The sequence below is a fragment of the Giraffa tippelskirchi genome, chromosome 4 (genome assembly GCF_054371585.1).
Source record: "Giraffa tippelskirchi isolate mGirTip1 chromosome 4, T2T-mGirTip1v1.2.pri, whole genome shotgun sequence".
Classification (NCBI taxonomy): domain Eukaryota; kingdom Metazoa; phylum Chordata; class Mammalia; order Artiodactyla; family Giraffidae; genus Giraffa; species Giraffa tippelskirchi.
The window spans coordinates 180010812-180033752 of record NC_137278.1 but is presented as its reverse complement, the minus strand read 5'-3'; the positions used below and the strand labels follow the sequence as shown (position 1 = coordinate 180033752).

The 22941-nt window shown below is 39.8% G+C and overlaps 1 long non-coding RNA gene across 1 annotated transcript in view; it reads right to left on the bottom strand.

Moving 5' to 3' along the window:
- Positions 1-296: 296 nt before the first annotated feature.
- Positions 297-22941, bottom strand: part of LOC145503689 (uncharacterized) — a 42191-nt gene continuing 19546 nt past the window's right edge. Inside the window, exon 4 of the long non-coding RNA XR_014051667.1 lies at positions 297-1389. This is a non-coding gene — a long non-coding RNA (uncharacterized LOC145503689). The remainder of the gene's footprint in view (positions 1390-22941) is intronic.

Genomic DNA, 22941 nt, shown 5'->3' with positions numbered 1-22941 from the left:
AAGAAGGAAAAGAATCAGACTATGGAAAAACTCATCTGTTATTGGCCATATTTTCATGTTTTGGAAAATATACTCGTTTATCATTCAATCACACATTAAGTTGAGCACTAGGCTTGGTGCTTTTGCAGACATGATCTCATTTTATCCTAACAACAATGTTGGGAAGGGTGCATGATTATCCTCATTTTAACTGTAATAAAATAGGCTCAGAGAGACTAGTGGAGCCAGGATTAGAATGTGGGTGTTGTTTGCCTTTAACCACAGTATTGCACATCACATACTTGTCCATATCCATATCATATACTGCAATGATTTTTTTATTCTATTCTTAAATATCCAATGGATAACTGAGGGAAGGACACAGAGGGTGGGGGAGTCAAAGTGTGGAGGGCCATCAAGAACTATCGGGGTGGAGATGGGAGGATAGCAGGTAAACTGGGGCTGAATGGGACTGTATAGAGAGGAGACCATCAGACATATTCTAAGATGATGGTCCAAGGTACTATGAATTCACCAATCTTGAGGTTCTCAGTGAGACCCCAAAAACATATTTCCTACTTCCTCATTTGTCTACAACATTTCACAACTTGGTGGTAGAGTGCATAATTGGATATTGTACTGATTTCTATAATATTCTTTGATACTTGTTTTCAAAATAAGCTGAAACTCCATCTTCTCTAGCAAACATTTCAGGACTGCTGCCAAGGATGTGAGTACTCCCAGCAACCCCACTCAGTATGTGCAATCAGTTGCTCAGTCGTGTCCGACTCTTTCCGATCCTATGAACTGTAGCCCACCAGGCACCTCTGTCCTTGGGATTCTCCAGGCAAGAATACAGGAGTGGGTAGCCATTTCCTACTCCAGGGGATCTTCCCAACTCAGGGATTAAATCGTAGACGGTAGTTAACTCCTATGACTCCTTCCCACTTGTCACTCTTCTTCTTCAGGCCCTGCTGACTATTCTGTTTATTCATAGTACATCTTATCCCTTTATTCAACATTGACAGTGATATTGTCTACACCTCTTTTACAGTCCACATCATGTTTTCTGGTTACCTGTCTGCCTCATCTTGGGAAACAGAATATCCTCACTCTCTACTGGAAGACTTGGGAAAGAGCTTGAATTTGCAAACCTGTGAGAATTTCCGTTTCAAGGAGGGAGGCAGTGCTCCCAGGAGAGAAACTGGCCTGTCACTGAAGCTTTGGGATATTTTCTGGACTCCTTCTTTTGCTCTCTGAGTTTCCAGGTTCACTCTTGTGTGGTAGAGGTGAAGTTTTCAATGACAATGAATTTCTGCCCAGCAGAGCCCCTGTCTCCAAAGTCTGTGGGGTGACACCGCTGCTGAATGTCTAAGTCCCTGCCATTGGCCATTGAGAGCATTTAGACACCTGGTGAAAAAGGTTGAAAGCAGATTATAGAATTATTTAAGCATAATTTTAAAATCTATATTACTTTATTACAGGAGGAACCTGGGGCTTCCCAGGTGGCTCAGTGGTAAAGAATCTGCTTGCCAATATAGGAAATGCAGGTTCAGTCTCTGAGTCAGGAAGATTCCCTGGAGAAGGACATGGCAACTCACTCCAGTATTCTTGCCTGGAGAATCCCATGGACAGAGATGCCTGATCAGCTACAGTCCACGAAGTAGCAAAGAGTCGGGCACAACTTAGTGACTAAACACCAACAAAAGGAATCCGTGTTTAATGAACAAACTTTGGAAAATTTTGATATGATTAATTGATAACAAAGGCAGAGGCATCTCTTAGTGGGTTTGGAGACATTCTCCACATACTCTGCTCCAATCAGAGGACAGATGTGACAAGTGGAAGCTCTTTTTCTCAGAACTCCATCTTACAGAGGAGTGGCAGATCTAGAATTTTACAGAGAGGCCTAAGGGCCATGTACTATTATTATAAGGAGAGGATTAAAGCTGTGAATTTGCATAGCACTTGACAGGAGAGGTAGAATACATTAATTATTCATTTTAAAGAATGGCTCATGGAGATGTATTGGGATATAAAGTTCTACCAAGTCATAGTCCTAGTGTCAAAATAGCTGCAGAGGAGTATTCAAGAGATTATTCAGTTATCTATTCAGTTAACAAGCATTTACTGAACGCCTTCTATATTCAATGCCATTAGGTAGGTTCTAAGTGAAAAGAGAGACGAGAAAAATGAACAAACTTTGGTTCCTGCCTTTATAGGATTTTTAAATAACAAAAAAGATTTTGTTTGACATTTAGGTCATTTTCTACTAAAAATAATGCCGTGATGAAATCCCTGTGGTTAAATTCTTTTGCACATCTATAAATATTTCCTTGGAATGCATTTTTAGAAAGGGATTTGTAAGGTGTCATTTTGATGATTTTAGAACTTATGATAAAATAACCAGACAAACCCATGAGACTCAGATAGAATTTAATGGATTGTTGTTTTAATATCTAAAAGAGTTGAGTGGCTCCAAAACTTTAGAAATATATAAAAAGAATACAAGTATTTGACTCAAAAGAACTTTAAATATATTGAAAGTCAAAGAAATAGAAAATCAAATGAGGCAGTTTCAAGAGTGGGTGTCACAAACCTAATGTGACTTGAAAATTAGGGATAAAATGATTCAAATCTAAGGTCCTTGGCTAAGCGACCACCTTTTGTTTTAAATGATGAACTCTCTGTTAGAGCTATAAATAGGGCTCAGTATGCCAGATGCCCCTCTAGTGTTACAAACAAGGATCCAGTGTTGCCTCAGCCTGTACCATCTGGTCCTTATGAAGCTCTGGCAAGCTGAAAAGACAATGTAAAAATTTCATGGGGAGGTAACCATCCAAACTGTGAAAGATGATATAATTACTTTCTTGGTGGTTAAGCATCTTTCAATTCCAAGAAAATTTAGAAAGTTTTTCATGGTTTGAACATATTTTGTGTTAGGAAATCTGTGTGTACTTAGCAGTCTTGGTACATTCAAAGTTTGGAATTTGTCTATCAGAGTTAGCAGATCAGTTTTTTGGTTACCAGTGTAAACGCCTGGTACATAATGGATTTAGACTTGTGATTTAAGTTGAAATATTATTGAGATGATACACTTGTTAGAATAGTAAAGAGGTACCAAAGTTCATTGTACTTAAGAGCTTATTTTTATTAGATTTATGATTTCTTTGGTACCAGGAAGACTTTGTTTGTTAAATCAGAAAAAAATTTTTTTTTTCTTCAGTAGTTTTTTTTTTTTTTTTAATTTTAGTTGGGGGCTAATTACTTTACAATATTGTAATAGTTTTTGCCATACATTGACATGAATCAGCCATGGGTTTACATGTGTTCCCCTTCCTGGACCCCCCACCCACCTCCCTCCCCATCCCATCCCTCCGGGTCATCCCATTGCCCCAGCCCTGAGCATTTGTCTCATGCATCGAACATGGAATGGTGTTCTGTTTCACATATGATAATATACATGTTTCAATGCTATTGTCCCAGAACGTCCCACCCTCACCTTCTCCCTCAGAGTCCATAAGACTGTTCTATGCATCTGTGTCTCTTATTCTGTCTCACATATAGGGTTATCGTTACCATCTTTCAAATTCCATATATATGCATTAGTATACTGTATTGGTGGTTTTCTTTCTGGCTTACTTCACTCTGTATAATGGGCTCCAGTTTCATCCATCTCAATAGAACCGATTCAAATGTATTTTTTTAATGGCTGAGTAATATTCCATTGTGTATATGTACCACAGCTTCCTTATCCATTCGTCTGCTGATGGACATCTAGGTTGCTAGAAAATTATTTTTTAAAAAAACCTGTATTTTAAACTTGTAAATAGAATTTATGATGCTCAAAGGAGTTCCTTTAACTGTAAATGAGATCAGACATTAAGTGATGGCCCTCAAATGTGACTGAAAATATTTATTAGACATAGAATATTATTGGTAAACTGAATTTAACACCTTCATTTTAAAAACTACTCTTTATAAATGTGTAATTTTAGTTTAAAATTCTGAATAATTCTTTTCTTTATGCACACAAAACCCTCCCTGTAAGATAATTTTTTTTAATGTGAGTTTTAACACAAGATTAATACAATTGCACGAGTATAGACCTTTGATAATTACTGAGTTGTCTATGTCTCAAATCTCAAACTTTTTATTCCTGATTGAATTATTCCTGTGATACATATAAGCTGATTGGCTTATCAGAGTTTTAAGTAAAAAGAAAATAAATTATTAAAAGATACAAGTGAGGATATAAATACATGTTTTGAATTAAGAGATTTGATTGCAAAGTTTTCATGCTATTAGAAAGAAGAGAAAGAATTGAGATAATTTTATGAAAAACCCCTCAAAATTAATTAAAAATTTGTGAAATAGGCCCCCCTAGAAAAAGGTTTAACCACCTGAAATATTTAAACTAGAGAAAAACAAGGTAAAGTGTCTCAACAAAGTTAATTGACTAAATTTGGCTTATAAATACTGATTGGAGTACTTAAACTCCCCTTTCTCACATTCCCCTGCCCCACATTAAAGCAAATAGAGCTAATTTTTTATTCTTCACCTAGCCTATTAAATACAGAATTTGAGGATCTCTGAATATAAAAAGAGATATTCTATGCATTATATACTAAACAGATATTTTCTTTCCATTAGAGATAATGGAAAGAAAGAATAAGCTTAAACTGCAGCAAGATTATAGGTGGACACTGTGAAAAAGCTTTAGGTTTCAAATGAAAGTGAAAGTGTTAATCTGGTTATTTGAGACCCCAACGACTGTAGCCCATGAGGTTCCTCTGTCCATGGAATTCTCCAGGCAAGAATACTGGAGTGGGTTGCCATTTCCACCTCCAAAGGATATGCCCAACCTAGGGATCAAACCAGGGTCTCCTGCATTGCAGGCAGATTCTTTACCATCTGAACCACAAGAGAAACCTTAGATCTCAGGTGGTGTTAGGCAAATAATGTACTATCTTTTTTTTTTGGAGGGAAAAGGAACTAAAATACATAGAGACCTTTCTTCCTTGGTTAGTGGAGACAATCATAAAAAGATGCTGAGAAAACTTACAGAGTAAAGGCAAAAGGAAAGGAAAGGAGAATCTGTAGCCCCTGGGCATAGTCAAGTCCTATGCAAAATCTGAGAGGACAAATTTGGTCATTTAGTTCTTTCTACTTCCCCCCTCACATTCAGGTCCCAGGAAACTAGCTCCTAAGGAGGCTTACTTTCATAATCCCTGTTCTGACCACATGGTCTTAATCTAACCAACTTTGTCCCCATCCCTCAGGGCTTGTTTTTGATTAGATAAAAACCCTGACTATTAAGGTGTTAATGGGTACCCCTTGGCTAAAGTTATCTTTGTCCAAATAACACATTTACTTTGTAATCAGGTTCTCCTGAGTATTTATAACTTTCCCAAAGCAATGACTTTAACAACAGAATTCTCCAGAACTTTATTAGATCTGAGTGGGTAAAGCAGATTTGAGGAGATCTGAATACTCCATGTATATTCATTCATTCAACAAATAATTATTAAGCACTTCCTATATTCTATATAGATTAGATAGTGATAAAGCAAGAAGGAAGGGTGGAAAGTGCAAGTAACATTGGGGTATCAGGTAGGGGTAAATTTCAATTTTAAATATTTATTTATTTATTTGGTTTTGTTGGGTCTTAGCTGTGGCACACAGGATCTATGGTTGCAGCACACAGACTCTCTAGCTGTGGCATGCGGAGCTCCGGAGCTCACTAGTTGCGGTGAGCAGGCTTAGTTGCTCTACAGCATGTGAGATTTTAGTTTCTCAATCAGGGATCAAACCCATGTACCCTGCATTGCAAGGCAGATCCTTAACCACTGGAGTACCAGGGAAGTCCCTGAATTTCAATTTTAGATGGGAAGTTCTTACTGAGGTGATATTCATGAATAGACCTGAGGGTAATAAGGGAGCAAGCCATTGGGATATCTGGGGAAAAAATATCCCAAATAGAGAACTGCAAGAGGAAGGGTCCTGAGGCAGGAGCTTGCCAGGTATGCTAAAGAACAGAAAGAAAGGACATGTGACTGTAACAAAGTGGGCAAAGGTGAGAGCAAGAGAAGATGAGTTCAGAGACATAAAAGAGTGCCAGTTATGAATGGCCTTATGAACTGACTCGCCATTGACAGAGAAGGAGACCATGGGAGGAGCTGACATGTGGAAATGTCGAGCAATTAGTTTATCTATGAGTCCAGAACTCAAGAGAGGTCCAAGTTGGGGGCTACAAGTTTGGCATATATACTTAGCCAAGTTATTTATAAATGTGTAGTATATATATTGGAGAAGGCAATGGCAACCCTTTCCAGTACTCTTGCCTGGAAAATCCCATGGATGGAGGAGCCTGGCAGGCTGCAGTCCATGGGGTGGCTAAGAGTCGGACACGACTGAGCGACTTCTCTTTCACTTTTCACTTTTGTGCATTGGAGAAGGAAATGGCAACCCACTCCAGTGTTCTCGCCTGGAGAATCCCAGGGACGGGGGAGCCTGGTGGGCTGCCACCTATGGGGTCGCACAGAGTCGGACACGACTGAAGCGACTTAGCAGCAGCAGCAGCAGTATATATACAAGGGGCTTCCTTTGTAGGTCAGTTGGTCAAGAATCTGCCTAATCAAGAATTCAGGAGACCCGGGTTCAATTCCCAGGTCAGGAAGATGCCCTGGAGAAGGAAATGGCAACCCACTCCAGTATTCTTGCCTGAAGAATCCCATGGACAGAGGAGCCTGGCAGGCTACAGTCCATGGGGTCGCAAGAGTCAGATATAACTTAGCGACCAAACCACAACCACCAGTATATATACAAACAACATATACATACATAAAGAATATATATATATATATATAAAGAATTGTAAGAATTGAGCCCTGGGGGGTACACCAACATTTTCCTGTGACCCAAACAGGGCAGCTTGGTCTCAAAGATGAGTGACTTATCTATTCTCCACTAGCAACCTCACCCACAAGGCTTAAACTATCCTAGTTCCATCCCAATTAATGCAGAAGACCCTGTGGGAATACATTCAACAATACTGTATGCATTTATTACAGTAGATGCTGTGACATGTGGTTACTCTTTGGGGAGCAGTGTTTTGATCTATTTTGTTTGCTCTAGACACTTTCCAGTACTGATATATTTCAGGGTTGAGCACAGTCATGCTCTAGACATCTTCCAATGCAGATATTTCTCACTTTTTGAAAGGTTACAAATAATGATATCAATTTCCTTACCCATGAAGTAGGAATTTAACAGCTATTTCACAAGATTATCCTGATCAAATAAAGAAATAAAGACTGCATTTAGCACAGCATCTGGGGGCATAGTATAAAATCCACAAATGTTTATTCATTTATTTCTTTTGCCAGATACAGTCCAGAAAACATTTTGTTTTTGCTTTTTTTAAAAAAAAATAATTAAACTATAGTTAATTTATAGTATTGCTTCAGTTTCAGGTGTACAGAAAAGTGATCCAGTTAAACATACATACATATATATATGTATACATATATATATACTTTTTCAGATTCTGTTCTATTATAGGCTATTATATGATGGAGAATATAGTTGTCTATGTTGTTGTATAACTGCTAAGTCATGGCCCACCAGGCTCCTCTGTCCATGGGATTTCACAGGCAAGAATACTGGAGTGGGTTGCCATTGCCTTCTCCAGGGAATCTTCCCGACCCAGGGATCGAACCCACATCTCCTGCATTGCAGGTGAATAGTTTACCACTGAGCCACCTGGGAAGCCCCATATAGTTCTCTATAGCTATATAGTAAATCCTTGTTGTTTATTTTTTTTATGTGTAGTGCTGTGTATCTGTTGATTTCATACTCCTAAACTATTCACCTGCTTTTCCCTTGAAGACATTTTTAAAAAATCCATTGGACCAGAGTGTAAAGATATGTTCCAGAATATCACCTAATGGTATATACAATTATTAAAAAAAAAAAAAAGAATGTACAAGGAACTTCCAAGAATATCTTAGAATTGTATGAAAATATTAAATGCATAATCTTCTCCCCCTTTGTATTATAATGATTTAATGATTTGTATCATTAACACGGGTCATTATACCACTTAAATTGTGTTAACAATCCTGTTAGCTGTTTGTGTTAATATTGCAGTTAATAAAAATCTAGGTTTTTAGAAGAAAGAGAACTTTTCTAACAGGTTGCTTCATTATATCTGGAATATAGCACTGCTGACCCAGTAGTCATTAGATTATATATTAATGGATGTCCATGTCTTCCTTTAACTACTGTTATTTTAAGGATTTAACATGTCCTGGGCAGTGTCCTAGCCACTGGAAATTCATTGGTGAATAAAATGCCATCTGTGCCCTGAAAAAAATTAATATATGGAGAGAGTGAATAATAGAGTATGTCAAATTTTACAGTAGGAATAAGTTCAGTGCACTATGAGAGGACAAGAACACCATGATTTTCCCCCAAATCTGCCATAACTCATTGAAGACTTAATTTATTGGAGATCTAGCTTCAGATGTCACAATTCTACTTTACCAGTAACAGATAATTTCAAATATAGCTTTGAAATGGAATAGCTCATTAGTATCTTTAAAGCTTCCTTTTTCCTTTCTACAATGAGAAGTGTAAATCTGAATGCCTGATTTTAACCCGAGCTTGGCCAGCTGCAAAAATGATAAGATATTACAGTCATTTTGTAAGTCGAGTCTGAATCACTGTTTCAATGAGTAAATTATCTTTCTGCAGATCTTTTGGTAAAGGTGCCAGAGTATAAATGTCTTGGCTAAAGAACACCAGCCTTACTTTCCTCCAGGGAAATCAGATTTCATGAAAGTATTTTGATTTTCTTCCAGGAAAATCAAATTTAAATCAAATGTAAATCACATTGACATTCAGTGGCTCTTGAAAACAACATCTCTAACTGGACATAGTTTCTGTGTATGATAAACTCTTAAGCCATTTCACAGTGATTATTTTTCATCTGAGTTTCAAGGTAGATTACCAGCCTTCCTCAACACTTATTGAGTGCTTACAGGTTTGGTTTCTCTGGGGTGAGACTCTGATAATATTCACCTCATAGCCCCATGTTTCCTTCTGGACATTGGGAATTCTCTTTGATCCATTTTCAACCACAGTGGTCTCTGTGATCTTTGTTCACAGAGGTTTAACATGTGATGCTCACTAAGGCAAGAGAAAAGCAATAATTAAAATTCAGCAGTACTCTGAACCACCTAGAAATGTTCCATACTTAGTGGGAAGCAACCTTATGTGAAATATTCAAAATTCCTTGCTTATTCACTAATGCATAACTTCAAAAAACATCTCTGAAAAGGCTGACAGTTTCTACTTTTGAAAACATTAAGTAATTCAATAAGGTTGAATTAGGGGCAAAATTCTGAGGAAAATAGTCATGGCTTTAAATTTTTTCCTTTTTTTTTTTTTAAGTTTAGTGGTATAGTTTCCATTTTAGTGGGAAAGAACTATTACAATATTTGCCTAAAATAAAAAATGCCTCTTTCAAAGCTAGGCTTAGACTGTGAGTAATAATTTATCTTGCATATTTTCCAATGAAAAATACTACTCTAACAGTCAAATTCCTATCCTTCTTGCCTCTTCCAGCATCAGTGTGTGTATATATAGATTTGCATTTTGAAGTGGATTTGAGATTTGTAGAGAATTATGCTTATAATTTTGTTAATAAAAATAAAGCACATACTAATTAGATCAATGAGTGAAGTCCTTAGATTCCTGGACTTTATAAATAAGCTGTATTGTATGTGTTTCTTTACATCTCTCTCTCTTTTATTGTCAGTTACTAGAGGTCAGGGTCTGAAATCGTGAAGTATACACAGACCTGACACAAAATGGAAGCTGAATAAATAATTCTTGAATTGGACTCTCAAATAAGCCCTAAAGCAATTAGACTAAGGATAAGTAAGAATAGAATTAAATATTAAAAACAAACTTAGAACTCTGGTCATGTATTTCTTCAAGATATTGATAAGCCCCAGGACTCTACAGGATTACTAAAGTGCTAGTAGGTAAGAGGTAACGCAGACCTCCAGGGCAGTAATACATTTTATGAGCAAATCAGTCTGCAAGTAGATTTCTTTTTCTTTGCTGTCTTTTCTTGGTGGTTGTTATTTCTAGTATCTGCAATGAAACGAACTGAACTGCTGCATCCAACAATTTTCAGCGCTTGTTGTCTATTTAAAGCCATATATAGCAAGATTCCTAGAGCAGTGGAGTCTAGTAATGGTTTTGTTCTTCCCTCTCTCAACAGCTGTGTGTGTGTGTGTGTGTGTGTGCTTTTCCACATCATTATTTATCTATTTAATGGGGGAAAATTCTGAGAAAAATTACCGAAAGACTGAATTTTGCCTGCTGTGACAAACTACAAAATCTGAAAGCAAAAATAAATCAGTTTCAGCAACTCATCTCTCGCCTCGCTTTCTGACACTGGATCTATCTGCAAAATTTAAAGGTTTTAAGTTAAAAGTTGTCCTCTAAAAATACATAGTGTGAAAAGAAGTATAAAAAGGCCATATAATTAGTGCAAAGCCTTTCTGTTTGTATCAGGTTTCTGGGGTCCACATGAACACATATGAGCTAACATCATTCAGAATATCTTCCTCTAAAATACTGCGCTCAGGCTATCCTCTTTGACCAGAGGACAGTCCTGGTATGAGGAGGAAAAGTCCTTATAAAACAGCTCCTTTCCAGGTTTCCCTGGTGGCTCATTGGTTAAGAATCTGCCTGCCAATGCAAGAGACTCGAGTTCAATCCTTGATCCTCGAAAATCCCACATGCTACAGAGCAACTAAGCCTCTGCATCACAGCAACCAGAGCGTAGTCCCTGCTCACTGCAACTAGAGAAAAGCCTGTGCAGACAAAGACCCAGCACAGCCAGAAATAAATAAATAAAATTATTTTTTAAAATGTTTAAAAGAGCTCCTTTCCAGATGTTTTCCTTTCATTGATCTATTAAGCCCATTAACTATTTACTGAGTGCTTGTAAGTATCCCTGCACTGTGCTTAGTTGCTCAGTTGTTTCTGACTCTTTGTGACCTCAGGGACTGTAGCCCACCAGGCTCCTCTGTCCATGGGGATTCTCCAGGCAAGAATACTGGACTGGGTTGCCATGCCCTCCTCCAGGGAATCTTCCCAACCCAGGCGTCGAACCCCAGGTCTCCCACATTGCAGGCAGATTCTTTACCATCTGAGCAACCAAGGAAGCTCATCCCTGCACTAGAAGGATACAAAGATGGAAAAAGCTAGATCCTTCTCCTTGGAGCAGTGGAAAGGTTACTGTGGGATGTATCCAGAGTGTCTTTTCAGCTGGGTCTGGGAGGTGGAGGTGGAGTTGGTGTGTGTGGGAAGCTGGGAAGAGGAGAGTAAATAGCACTTGGATTCCTGAAGAAGGAATGTGGTCTTATTCTCTCAGATTTTAGATGGCTGCTCCTCAAACTGTTGTGTATGTACTCACTCACGGCCATCTGAGGCTTTAGGATAAACATAGTGCGGCTCCCTCAAGTACCAACTTACCCTGAAGATTTGGGGAGGGAACGCCACCATTTTTATATAAAAATAAGCATGAATATATTGTGAAGTAGAAAGCAAAACTTTCTGTTTGGCACAATGGCTTAGGGCTTTGACTCAGGGTCTCAGATTTGCTCTCCCTCCATCTCTGCTGCCATGATGTGTCCTTTGTAATATCTGGGAAGTACTGGGCAGGCATTTTGCTGAGCTGACATAGAGCCTGGGTCTGGGTATGGTCAGCCCATCCTCATCAAGAGGCTTGTAGCTTCAGACTGGCTCCCCTCTCCCTACAAAGAGAAAAACTACCTGTCTGTATTAGGATTGGGGCTTCTCTAGTGGCTCAGTGGTAAAGAATCCACTTGCCAGTGCTGGAGATGCAGGTTCGATCCCCTGGAGAAGGAAATGGCAACCCACTCCAGTATTCTTGCCTGGGAAATCTCATGAATAGAGGAGCCAGTAGATTATAGTCCTCCAGGTCCCAAGAGTCAGACACGACTTAGCGACTAAACAACAACCGTGTTAGGTTCATTTCATCTTTCTCCCTTCTCAGTTTGTGTTGAGCAGGTATTCAATATTTAAGTGAAAGGATAATAATTCTAGCACCATTTATTAAGACCACAATGTGCCTGGCACTTTATATATGCTTAGCTGGCATAAAGATGGCTAAGCATATATACTATGACAACTTATTGTCATAGTATATGAAAATTTATGACAAACTGACATACTATAGCGATTTATTTTTTATTTCTTTTTAATTTTATTTTTCTTGTGTTGGGTCTTTGCTGCTGCATGGGCTTTTTTCTAGTTCCAGCAAGCAGGAGCTACTCTCTAGTTGCAGTGCATGGGCTTTTCATTGCGGTGGCATCTCTTGTTGCAGAGCACTGGCTCCAAGTGCTTGGCTTCAGTAGTTGCGGTTCCCGGACTCCAGAGCACAGGCTCAACAATTGTAGTGCACAGGCTTAGTTGCTCTGCAGCACATGGAATCTTCCCAGACCAGGGATCGAACCCATGTCATTGGCAGGCAGAGTCTTTACCACTGAGCCTTCAGGAAAGCCCCACACTATAACATCTAATCCTTATTCTCCTGCTAGAAATTGTGTTTGTTTTGCATATAAGAAAACTGAGACCTAGGTCACACAATTCAGAAGAGTGGCATCAGCATTTGAAGTTAGGATTATCTGACCCTAAAGTCCATTTTCTAAATCCTCCCCTTTATGCAACTCAGCTTGGGAAAAAAAAAAAAAAAATCAGACTTAGTCAACCATTTCTGGGGTCAATGAGTCCTGATGCTCAAAACATCATACTGGTACACTGTGTCCTAAATCCACAGAGACAAAGCCATGCCTACAGGTATAAGCCTGTCCACTGTGCACTCGTGGAATCTCCACCTGGGTTGCCACACCTCTTTCAAAGCCACAGGACTCAAAACAAACACTGGGCAGGGTGGTAAAACGCAGATGCCTCAGGCTGGGGTGGAGCCCAGGTTGGCCCCAGCTTTCCAACATAAGAAGTGCATTTTGTGTACTAGCCTTACACCTGGTATATAAGAATTAAAACTAAGATAAAAAAATTAACTCAAACAACCTCAGTGAGCACCCCTCCTGGCTTTTACCACTACTGCCTCTCCCATAAGTGGTGGTTGGAGTTTGTTTGCAGACATATGTAAATTGACACCTAGTTTCCTAGTTGATCAATGTTTTCCTTTTTTTTTTTTTTTAATAAATTTATTTATTTTAGTTGGGGGCTAATTACTTTACAATATTGTAGTAGTTTTTGCCATACATTGACATGAATCAGCCATGGGCTTACAATGTTTTTCTTATACCCGAGGGCAGAAAGCTTTTTTTCTGGCAAAGCATGAGTTCACTAGAAACTTATATATTGTTTTACAGAAACTTGCAAATCATTTTACGAAAGACATTTTCAGAATCTTTACTTGCTTTCATATATTGGGATGAAAAAACTTTAGTAGTTGAAGGGCAAGAAACATTAAATGCATGGTGAGAGCCTAGTTATGGGACTTCAGTCTGTCTGAAGAGTCAAGTGTGAAGTTCATTAAATGTCACCTCTGATTTAGTATTACTGGAAGGCCCATGAAGTGATGTTGTTAACCAGCATACAGGAGATTCAGAAGCAGATCACATTTTTGAGGAATACTGTCCTGGAGTACTATAGACACAATCACTTTGATAGCTTTCTAATTTTTCCAGTTTTAAGAACATGTTATTTTGTAATCACAACCAAACATCTAGTTTTAACAAAAAGAAAATGACTCCAGTTGCTGCCTTTGGCTATCATAAATACTTTCCCAAATTCCCAACATATCCCATAATTTCTCACTGAGTTTTAGTCCCTAAAAGACATGGTAGGTGCATCAGTACAGTGAACTAAAGATTACGATGAAACATTAAATTCTAATTCATTAGGATTTAAAAAACAATGCTGTAAAAATACTTCATCAAGAACTAGGAGCAGAAGAGGGGTATGGGATTGGGAGACTGGGATTGATGTATATATGCTATTGATACTTGGTATAAAATAGATAACCAATGAGAACCTACTGTATAGCACAGAGCACTCTACTCAATGCTCTGTGGTGACCTAAGTGGGAAGGAAATCCAATAACAGGGATATATATATATATATATATATCTGGAGGAGGCCATGGCAGCCCACTCCAGTATTCTTTCTTGGAGAATCCCACGGACAAAGGAGCATGGCAGGCTACAGTCCATGGGTCGCAAAGAGTCGGACATGACTGAGTGCACACACATATATAATTGATTCACTTGTTGTACAGTATAAACTACCATAACATTGTCAAGTAACTACATCCCAATAATTAAAAAAAAAAAAAAAGGGAAAAGAAGCAGAGTTGCTATGGAGCAGAACTAGAAAGGGCAAGAATGTCTGCTATGTCAGCACAAACAACAGTCACGCCAGTGAGAATAGGCAAAGCTTGCTCTTCACGCCTTCACAACCCCAGCGTTCTTCACTCAGTCTTCAGGGTTCCAGAGCTTTAGGATCTCTGCTTCCCAGGGTAAGAAAACCTGGACTAGCCTGTTGAGATACTTTTGGAAAATACCTCATCATCCAGATAGTTGCTATCTTCCCAGGGTAAGAAATCCTGTCCTGAAGGGAATTGGATCAGTTTCAGGGACTCCGTGGAGAGAGACTCATGAGACCAACACAGGTTCCCAGACTGAGCTGAGCCAGAGGATGCTATATTTGACAAGTACCTTCAACTCCAGACAAACTATTTTATTAAGCTTTTACGTATAAAATTTTGCTTAATGTCATCCAAACCTTGCAACTACCCTACATTTTACAGATAAGATTTAGAGTTGTTTTGTTGTTCAGTCACTCAGTTGTGTCCGACTCTTTGTGACCCCCATGGACTGCAGCACTCCAGGCTTCCCTGTCCTGCACCATCTCCTGGAGATTGCTCAAATTCATGTCCACTGAGTGGGTGATGCCATCCAACCATCTCATCCTCTGTCTCCCTCTACTAGGCTAAACAATTCTCCCAAGTTCACTCAGCTGGTAAGTGGTAAATCCCAGTTTCAAATGAAAGTTTGTCTCTTAGAGAATGAACTTATGGTTGCCAAGGGGGAAGGGATAGTTAGGGAGTTTGAGATGGACATGTACACACTCCTAGTTTTAAAATGGTAAGCACCAAGGTCCTACTGTACAACATAGGGAACTCTGCTCAATGCTATGTGGCAGCCTGGAGGGGAGTTTGGGGAGAATGGATATGTATATATGTATGGTTGAGTCCCTTTTCTGCCCACCTGAAACTATCACAACATTGTTAATTGGCTATACTCCGATATAAAATAAAAAGTTTTTTTTTTTAAAAAAGAAAGTCTGTCTGACTTTTAAGTCCCGAATACCTTCCATTCAAGAGGGTCACAGGAGGAACCCTGATCTCAAAAGGCACAAAAGATAATCTGGAGCACTGAAGGAGGCAAATGGAAAACTGGAGAAATGAAGGAATGATGATGTGTGCTAGGAGGTCAGCTCTAGCTTTGGTTTACTTTAGTACACATGAAGCATATTTCAAAGGAAGACTTGCATCCATACCAACTAAGATAGAAAATACACCAAGGAAAGGAAGAAGTGTTTATGCATCTACTTTCTAAGTAGAACTATGTAGTCAACAACATCAGCAGCTTAAATAAGAAAAGATGATGATAAAAGGGAACATTTTCTGTTGTTTTTTCTTTTTTTCCTTTTTAACATCTTTTTTATTTACATTGGAGGATAGCCAATGCAGTATTCTCACCTTCTAAATTTTATAGATGATAAATTTGAAGCATAGGATAACTTCTCAAAGTTTTCTGGCAGAAAAGTGGTGAAATAGGTTTGAAATTTCAAACCCAAGCCATGCAAGTCTAGGGGCTGTAGTCTCAATCACTAATTCGACTGAATTCAATTAGATATCAATGTTATATATGGACATGTTAACTTTTTTTTATAGAAACATAGCAAGAATCATTACATACTTAGAAAAAAGAAACATTAGAAATTCTGTAATGGTCCTGACATATGGTGCAAACACGGTCTAAAGAATAGATATGACCCCATAGATTGTGTAACAATCACAAGTGGGAAAACCAGTAGCCATACAGGGAGAATTAAGACTATACTTTGATTAATTAACCGAAGTTAAATTGCCAGTGAAGAGGAGATGGATATCATGTGTCCATTACGGAAGGAATACCTTGACAAGGGCTTAACGTCTCTTTTGTAAGAATACATAATCTTTGGACTTGCCTGGTGGTCCAGTGGTTAAGAATCCACCTGCCAATGCAGGGGACATGGATTCAATCCCTGGTCCAGGAAGATCCTACATGATGCAGAGCAACTAAGCCTGGGCATGAGGTTGGGCTCTAGAGGTGGGCTCAGTAGTTGTGGCACATGGCCATGATGTAGGCTACCCACACTACAATGGTCCAAAAAATAATAGACTGATAAAATATGTAGCAAGTTAAAACACTTGGTGAATCTGTATAAAGTGTATATCAAAGTTTTCTGTACTGTTCTTGAAACTTTTTGGTAAATTTGAAATTATTTCAACATAAAAATTTTATTTATTTTTTTGCTGTACTGTGTCTTTTTGCTGTGCTCAGGCTTTCTCTAGTTGGAGCAAGTGGGGGCTACTCTCTAATTGTGGTGTGCGGGTTCTCATTGCAGTGGCTTCTCTTGTTGCAGAGTACAGGCTCTACAGTGCGCAGTAGTTGCAGCACACAGGCTTAGCTGTCCCTTGGCAAGTGGGATTGTCCTGGGCCAGGGATCGAACCTGTGTCCCCTATACTGGAAGGCAGATTCTCAACCACTGGACCACAGGGAAGTCCCCCATATAAAAATGTACTTGAAAAAATGTTTCAAAGAGACATCGAGTTTATTACTTGATATACTGTAATTGATTTACATAGAATGTATTTCAAGAAAGACAATTTGGTTCAATATCTTATGCAAAGTAGGACACAGATTGCGTTACTTTACAGGTTTGAGCTGCTGTGACTGTCACCATGATTCAGTCCCGGGAATCACAGTGTTGTCATTAATTGTGATCACTTGTTATTAACTAAAGAGCCTCTTGATGAGGATGAAGGAGGAGAGTGAAAGAGCCAACCTAAAACTCAATATTAAGAAAAAAACTAAGATCATGACATCTGGCCCCATTACTTCATGGCAAATAGAAGGGGGAAGGAGGGAAGTAGTGACAGATTTCCTCTTCTTGGGCTCTAAAATCACTGCAGATGGTGACTGTAGCCATGAAATCAGAAGACGATTGCTTCTTGGCAGGAAAGCTATGACAAACCTAGACAGTGTGTTATAAAGCAGAGACATTACTCTACCAACAAAGGTCCATATAGTCAAGGCTATGGTTTTCCCGGTTGCTACTGCTGCTGCTAAGTCGCTTCAGTCGTGTCCGACTCTGTGCGACCCCATAGGCGGCAGCTCACCAGGCTCCGCCGTCCCTAGGATTCTCCAGGCAAGAATACTGGAGTGGGTTGCCATTTCCTTCTCCAGTGCATGAAAGGGAAAAGTGAAAGTGAAGTCGCTCCGTCGTGTCCGACTCTTAGTGACCCCATGGACTGTAGCCTACCAGGCTCCTCCGTCCATGGGATTTTCCAGGCAAGAGTACTGGAGTGGGGTGCCATTGCCTTCTCCGGGTTTTCCCAGTGATCATGTACAATTGTGCAAACTGGACTGTAAAGAAGGCAGAGTGCCAAAGAACTGATGCCTTAGAACTGTGGTGTGGAGAAGACTCCTGAGACTTTCTTGGATGGCAAGGAGATCAAACCAGTCAATCTTAAGGGAAATAAACCCTGAATACTCACTGGAAGAAATGATGCTGAAGCTGAAGCTCCAGTATTTTGGCCACCTGATGTGAACAGCCAACTCATTGGAAAAGTTCCTGATGCTGGGAAAGACTACGGGCAGAAGGAGAAGAGGGCAACAGAGGATGAGATGACTAAATGGCATCACTGATGCAATTGACATGAACTTGGGAAAGCTTCAGAAGATGGTGAGGGACAGGGAGGCCTGGCATGGTATAGTCCATGGGGTCATGAAGAATCAGACATGACTGAGCAACTGAACAAAATCATAATCACAATTTGTGGAAGCAAGAATTTACTACTATTGTACTTGTTACTCTAACACTTAAAAATATTTAAAAATTCCCAGTTTTGATGGAGTTCTTTTTTAAAAAATAGCTATTTAGATCATGGAATAATTTACCAGGAGCTGCCCAGAATCCTTTTTTATCCTGAGGTCACATAAGACTCTTTACAGTTTGAGACAGCCACCTAATATTTTGTGGTGGTAATCATTATGGACAACATAATTTAAAAATCTTCCCCCATATACAGTCAGAAATATGGAGAAAAATCTAGTACCAAGTCATTAAGGTACATTTTTTAAATTGTCCAAAAGGTTGTTTATAACAATTCTAGTCACCTAAAACCCATCTATTGAAGTACTATCCAAGTACTACACAATTCAACTCAGTACTCAAAATGCATAAGGCATTTTGAGTACTTAATTCTACTGTAAATTCATAGACCCTGAATCAGCTAATTACTTCTTCCAGGACTTTGAAATTTGAATACAGCATTACCATGGCTTGTGGCTAATGCTGACAGAGGAGAGAAAGAGAGTAGAAACTAGAAAAATAAAATCACTTTTTTACTATAAAGGATGGGTGATATTAGTGATACATAGTTCAGTTCAGTTCAGTTCAGTTCAGTCGCTCAGTCGTGTCCGACTCTTTGCGACCCCATGAATCACAGCACACCAGGCCTCCTTGTCCATCACCAATTCCCAGAGTCTACCCAAACCCTTGTCCATCGAGTCAGTGATGCCATCAGCCACCTCATCCTCTGTTGTCCCCTTCTCCTTCGGCTCTCAATCTTTTCCAGCATCAGGGTCTTTTCAAATGAGTCAGCTCTTGCATCAGGTGGCCAAAGTATTGGAGTTTCAGCTTCAACATCAGTCCTTCCAATGAACACCCAGGACTGATCTCCTTTAGGATGGACTGGTTGGATCTCCTTGCAGTCCAAGGGACTCTCAAGAGTCTTCTCCAACACCACAGTTCAAAAGCATCAATTGTTCAGTGCTCAGCTTTCTTCACTGTCCAACTCTCACATCCATATATGACTACTGGAAAAACCATAGCCTTGACTAGATGGACCTTTGTTGACAAAGTAATGTCTCTGCTTTTTATATGCTGTCTCAGTTGGTCATAACTTTCCTTCCAAGAAGGAAGTGTCTTTTAATTTCATGGCTGCGGTCACCATCTGCAGTGATTTTGGAGCCCCCAAAAATAAAGTCTGACACTGTTTCCACTGTTTCCCATCTATTTCCCATGAAGTGATGGGACCAGATGCCATGGCCTTAGCTTTCTGAACGTTGAGCTTTAAGCCAACTTTTTCACTCTCCTCTTCCACTTTCATCAAGAGGCTCTTTAGTTCTTCTTCACTTTCTACCATAAGGGTGGGGTCTTCTGCATATCTGAGGTTATTGATATTTCTCCCGGCAATCTTGATTCCAGCTTGTGTTTCTTCCAGCCCAGCGTTTCTCATGATGTACTCTGCATAGAAGTTAAATAAGCAGGATGACAATATACAGCCTTGACGTACTCCTTTTTCCTATTTGGAACCAGTCTGTTGTTTCATGTCCAGTTTTAACTGTTGCTTCCTGACCTGCATACAGGTTTCTCAAGAGACAGGTCAGATGATCTGGTATTCCCATCTCTTTCAGAATTTTCCACAGTTTACTGCGATTCACACAGTCAAAGGCTTTGGCATAGTCAATAAAGCAGAAATAGATGATTTATGGAACTCTCTTGCTTTTTCGATGATCCAGCAGATGCTGGCAATTTGATCTCTGTTTCCTCTGCCTTTTCTAAAACCAGCTTGAACATCTGGAAGTTCACGGTTCATGTATTGCTGAAGCCTGGCTTGGAGAATTTTGAGCATTACTTTACTAGCATGTGAGACGAGTGCAATTGTGCGGTAGTTTGAGCATTCTTTGGCATTGCCTTTCTTTGGGATTAGAATGAAAACTGACCTTTTCCAGTCCTGTGGCCACTGCTGAGTTTTCCAGATTTGCTGGCATATTGAGTGCAGCACTTTCACAGCATCATCTTTCAGGATTTGAAATAGCTCAACTGGAATTTCATCACCTCCACTAGCTTTGTTCGTAGTGATGCTTTCTAAGGCCCACTTGACTTCTCATTCCAGGATGTCTGGCTCTAGGTGAGTGATCACACCATCATGATTATCTGGGTTGTGAAGATCTTTTTTGTACAGTTCTGTGTATTCTTGCCACCTCTTCTTAATATCTTCTGCTTCTGTTAGGTCCATACCATTTCTGTCCTTTATTGAGCCCATCTTGGCATGAAATGTTCCCTATAGTAAATGTATCTCTAATTTTCTTGAAGAGATCTCTAGTCTTTCCCATTCTGTTGTTTTCCTCTATTTCTTTGCATTGATCACTGAGGAAGGCTTTCTTATCTCTCCTTGCTATTCATTGGAACTCTGCATTCAGATGGGAATATCTTTCCTTTTCTCCTTTGCTTTTCACTTCTCTTCTCTTCCCAGCTATCTGTAAGGCCTCCTCAGACAGCCATTTTACTTTTTTGCATTTCTTTTCCATGGGGATTTTCTTGATCCCTGTCTCCTGTACAATGTCACGAATCTCTGTCCATAGTTCATCAGGCACTCTGTCTATCAGATCTAGTCCCTTAAATCTATTTGTCACTTCCACTGTATAATCATAAGGGATTTGATTTAGGTCATACCTTAATGTTCTAGTGGTTTTCTCTACTTTCTTCAATTTAAGTCTTAATTTGGCAATAAGGAGTTCATGATCTGAGCCACAGTCTGTTCCCGGTCTTGTTTTTTGCTGACTGTATAGAGCTTCTCCATCTTTGGCTGCAAAGAATATAATCAATCTGATTTCGGTGTTGACCATCTGGTGATATCCATGTGTAGAGTCTTCTCTTGTGTTGTTGGGAGAGGGTGTTTGCTATGGCCAGTGCATTCTCTTGGCAAAACTCTGTTAGCTTTTGCCTTGCTTTATTGTGTACTCCAAGGCCAAATTTGCCTGTTACACCAGGTGTTTCCTGACTGCCTACTTTTGCATTCCAGTCCCCTATAATGAAAAGGACATCTTTTTTTGGGTGTTAGTTCTAAAAGGTCTTGTAGGTCTTCATAGAACCGTTCAACTTCAGCTTCTTTAGCGTTACTGGTCAGGGCATAGACTTGGATTACCGTGATATTGAATGGTTTGCCTTGGAAACGAACAGAGATCATTCTGTCGTTTTTGAGATTGCATCCAAGTACTGCATTTCGGACCCTTTTGTTGACCATGATGGCTACTCCATTTCTTCTAAGGGATTCTTGCCCACAGTAGTAGATATAATGGTCATCTGAGTTAAATTCACTCATTTCGGTCCATCTTAGTTTGCTGATTCCTAGAATGTCGACGTTCACTCTTGCCATCTCCTGTTTGACCGCTCTCAATTTACCTTGATTCATGGACCTGACATTCCAGGTTCCTATGCAGTATTGCTCTTTACAGCATCAGACTTTGCTTCTATCACCAGTCACATCCACAACTGGGTGTTGTTTTTGCTTTGGCTCCATCCCATCATTCTTTCTGGAGTTATTTCTCCACTGATCTCCAGTAGCATATTGGGCACCTATCGACCTGGGGAGCGGTGGCTGTGCAGGCACAGGAGTCCCGAGAGGAGCTACTCCACATTCAAGGTCAGGAGGGGTAGCCGTGAGGAGATACCCCTTTTCCAAGGTAAGGAGCAGCGGCTGCTCTTTGCTGAAGCAGCCATGAAGAGATACCCCACGTCCAAGATAAGAGAAACCCAAGTAAGATGGTAGGTGTTGCGAGAGGGCATCAAAGGGCAGACACACTGAAAGTATAATCACAGAAAATTAGCCAATCTGATCACATGGACCACAGCCTTGTCTAACTCGATGAAACTAAGCCATGCCATGTGGGGCCACCCAAGACAGACGGGTCATGGTGGAGAGGTCTGATAGAATGTGGTCCACTGGAGAGGGCATGGCAAACCACTTCAGTATTCTTGCCTTGAGAACCCCATGAACAGTGATACATAATTGTAACTCTATTGCCAGAGTTCTGGCAACAGAACATTCTTTTTTTGGGGTGGGGGGGCCTGGAAACTCACAAAACAAACCCTAGTCAAGGTGTTTAGAGTGTTATTTGAGGAAGGCATGAATGGATGTGCTAATTATAACTAAGAAACACAAAAAATAAACCACTGTGTATATACAATGAATGAAGGAAAGCTTTATTTACAAGAACAGATGGAGCCTTGCAGAGAATAGTCCAAGAGCAGTGAAGTGGCACCTTAGTTATGAAAGACTTTTGTTCTCTGTGAAGGACAGAGCAGCTCACCTGGGCCTGGATGAAGTACGTCCTCGAGACTAGCTTCCTCCCTGGCTGTCTTTCTCTACCTCACTAAGCTACCACCTGCATTTGACCACTCAAAGGGAGAGAATGCATTGAGAAATGAACTGGAGATTCAGTTGCATTTGTCAGTTACTTTTCTCATTTAAATGAAGACTTTGTCACTCTATTTAACACAGCCATCTCTTGTTGGTTTAGCTAGTGATTTTAGACTCCTTGGTCTCGTGGTGCCATGCTGACCCTTCAAAGGGAGAGAAGAGTTTCTGGAAAGCAGTGACCACTCAGTAACCAGTATGGCTAGATTAAAGGATCTGTGTCTCCACGTGTTGTTGTTCACTTGTGCTCACTTGTGTCGGACTCTTTGTGACCCCATGGACTTCAGCGAACCAGGCTTTCCTGTCCTTCACTATCTCCCAGAGTTTCCTCAAACTCATGTCCATTGAG